Source organism: Arachis ipaensis, chromosome B05 (genome assembly GCF_000816755.2).
Source record: "Arachis ipaensis cultivar K30076 chromosome B05, Araip1.1, whole genome shotgun sequence".
In the NCBI taxonomy this organism is placed as follows: domain Eukaryota; kingdom Viridiplantae; phylum Streptophyta; class Magnoliopsida; order Fabales; family Fabaceae; genus Arachis; species Arachis ipaensis.
In genome coordinates, this window is record NC_029789.2 from 96,265,127 (window position 1) to 96,268,841 (window position 3,715).

A 3,715-nucleotide genomic window follows, 5' to 3' on the forward strand; every position below is an offset into this window, starting at 1 on the left:
GTGCACAGAATTCTTCCAGTGAACACAAATTTATACCAACGTAAAAGTGCAATTACACCCAGGTGTAGCATATGCCAGGAAGAGGATGAAACAATAGAACATGCGTTACTTTTGTGCCCGTGGACTAGAGCGGTGTGGTTTGGATCTAGCCTTCAAATTGTGCCTACGGCTTATAATGTGAGATCTTTTGAAAAATGGATGATGAATACAATAGAGAAAATCAAGAATGAGACAGGGAAGGAACATGACAAATTTTTGTGCAATTTGGGATGTGTTTGTTGGTGTATATGGAAAGCGAGGAATGAGCACATATTCCAGCAAACAAAAGTCAATCCAGAAAAGGTAATAATCTATTCAGAGCATCTAGCAACAGAATACCATAATGCAACAAAGGGACTCAATATAGATAACAAACCTAAGGTAGGCAAGAATGGTGAGAGTAAGAGAATTACCTGGAGGCCTCCGCCACACAACAAGGTGAAAGTGAACACAGACGCGGTGTTCCACAGAGAAACAGGCATGGCAGCATTAGCAGCGGTGGTCAGAGACTGGCAAGGAAAAATCATCACTGAGACAACATCAACATTCAGAACAACATCAGCATTAGCAGTAAAAGCTCAAGCATACAGAGAGACTTTCATTCTCATTAAAAATCTACAAATAGCAAATTGCATAATTGAAACAGATTGCTTACCTCTGGTTCAAGCGATTAAGGCAAGAACGCCCTTAGCTGAATCAGACGCAATCATCAGAGACATTCTCCAACTGCTGGATGAGGCTCCGGATGTGGGAGCTACTTGGACTCCACAAGAAGGCAACAAATTTGCTCACCAACTGGCAGCGATGGTAGTGTGGAATCAACTACAGAGGCAGTGGACAATCAATCCACCTGTTCAGGTCAGAAATACAATCAAAACAGAAGCAGGATTTGTAATTCTTCAGCATAATCAACACAATCAAAATCAAGCCAATAAGGTTTCAGTTTCGACCAGCCTTCAAGGATACCAAAGAGAAGAGGGGTTACCTGGGAGGGTGAAAACGGAAACCTGCGACAGGCACGATGTTAAAGGGGAAGAGCGATTTCGACCCACGACTTTGCAACGGCCTATTAACGACACCAGCAACGACGCTATCAACATAGGGAGAAGGGACAGCAGAGGGGACGCTGAGGGACTTATTGCTTGGCGGGAGGTTACACGGCAGAGGAGTAGCAGCGGCCATAGGATGACGGTGACTCCAGGAACCTCAGGGCGGACCCAAGCGCACCACCAGGAGCTTCAGCGAGGCACATCTTTGGTGCGGTGTGGCCGCGGTAGAAACCAAGTGGAAAAGCTGTGAATGTAGGCGGGTGACATCACTGAGGAGGACCGATTACGGCATCAGCTCCATGCATCAAGTCCCCGGGTTCCTGATGGAAGTTTCGATGACAATGGGAGAACACCGAGAGATTGGCTTTGAGGAAGAAGAGAAGAGCTGCGATTAGGGTCGGACATTAGCGGGTTAGGTCGTTGGGCAAATTCGGGTTCTAGTTGTTAGGCTAAGTTAGTTCTTTGGCCCAAGGCCAAGTCCAAAAAAAAAAAAACCAAATATGAACGAGGGATCTTACATGTCCAAAACAAAATAACAGTGTCTAATAGTGAAATTAAAAAGAATTTCCATTAAAAACAGTTGCATTTTTGTTTTTGTTTTTTACCAAAAATCTTTAACTACGTTGCATTTTAAAAATTTAATTTAATTTTGGTCAGAAAAATTATAGTTTATAATATTTGTAATTAAAAATATATTTGTAATTTAAAATTTAAATTTGAATGTTAATTTTTTCTTCATTCTTAATAGTTGAAATCATCATTAATTTCATATGGGCATTTATAAACCCAAAAAACCAAGAATAAAAAATGGTGAATGAACAATACAATACAGTTTAGAAACTTTTATGTTAAAATAGGATTTAAAGTCGGTTAAATAACCTATAACATTACTTAGTGTTATTGTAGTTGCATTCAAATTTTTTAATTTACAGTACAAGTAGACAAAACTATTTTTAAAAAGTTATTTTAACATTTTAATATATAAATCCATTTTATTATTAATTTTTATTTAATTATTATTAATATTATTATTATTAGTTTTACAATTACAACTTCAATTATTAGTATTATTGTTGTTATTGTTGTTATTACCTGTTGTAGTATTATAAATTAAGGACCTACTTGTTATGTGATAGTGGACCAGTCAGATAAATCAAATGAGAAAAAAAATAAGAAAAGTGAGGTTGGTAAAATTGTTACTTTTTAAAAATAATTTTACTCATCGTTTTAATGTAGTTCAACTCTATAGATTCTCTTTAAAATTATGAGTTTTGGATAAACAATGTCCTAATTCATTCTCACTCTCAACTTGTTAAAAATACAAGACTAAACCACCAAAAGTAACTATGAAAGATTGATTCGCTGACAAAAGTAACCATGGAAGATCATAACTCCTTAGATACCCATAATTGATTTGCTCCGTTTGTCAAAAATAACCAAGTTTGATGCAGTCTTAGCAGAATGGCATGCGTGGACTGTTTACTTTGACGATAACACGTGTTGGTAGGCATACGTGTATTTAGTATCATTTAGGATCAGTTTGAACCCTAAATTTTCGTTCTTCTTAGTTGGAACCTAATTTTTGCAGGGTAAAATTATACCCGAGCACAATCATCCAAGGTAACTACAAGTGAAGAACCCCTAATTCCTGAAATAATTTATTCTCATAGAATTTGAGCAATGTCAAGGAGAGAAGTAACTACAAGTGAAGGAAGCAGGTTTTCAGGAACTTCACATTCGAAGATGAATAAGAAGAAAATGATGGATAGAAGATGTCACTGTGGTGAGTATGTTGTCTTGTTGGAATCCTTGACGGTTACTAGTCCTGAAATATGGTTCATTCGTTGCCCCTTTACGAAGGTATGGAACATTATTTATGATAATTAGACAAGTATAGGGTTCCTCTGCATCTCCGATATTTCGATTTTTTGGCTTCTGTAGAGTCAAAATTGCAATTATTTTGTTTGGGTTGATGAAATTGATGGGGAATGGCAAAGTTTGGCAAGGTGTTTGATTAGAAGACTCAATGAGCATGAATGTGGTGTTGCTAATCAAGATGTGACAATTGCTCTGATAAACCCCATTTTTAGGGTTTATCTTGTGCTTAATTTAGTAGATTTTATCCATTATTCTCACACTTATTCGTATAATTTGTATGTTTTACATTTTCCTTTCTAATTTTGTACTATGATTGAAAACATGCTTCTTTGGCCTTAAATTTGCTAATTTTGATCCTCTCTTATTACCATTCGATGTCGTGATATGTTTGCTGAGTGTTTTCAAGGTTTATAGGGCAGGAATGGCTTAGTGGACGGAAAGAAAGCATGCAAAAGTGGAAGGAACGCAAGAAAATAATGTTTTGAGAAGCTGGCAGCGACGCGCACACGTGAGTCATGTGTACACGTGACTGGCGCAGAAGACGAGCGACCTGACAAGGATTTTTGCCAAGCGACGCGTACGCGTGACAAAGCGTCACGTGCTGCATTTCACAGAAGATGCTGGGGGCGATTTCTTGGCTGTTTTTGGCCCAGTTCCAAGCCCGAAAATATAGATTAAAGGCTGCAGAGTGGGGAAATCATTCATTAGACACCTGATTATTCACACATTAGGTTTTAGATGTAGTTTTC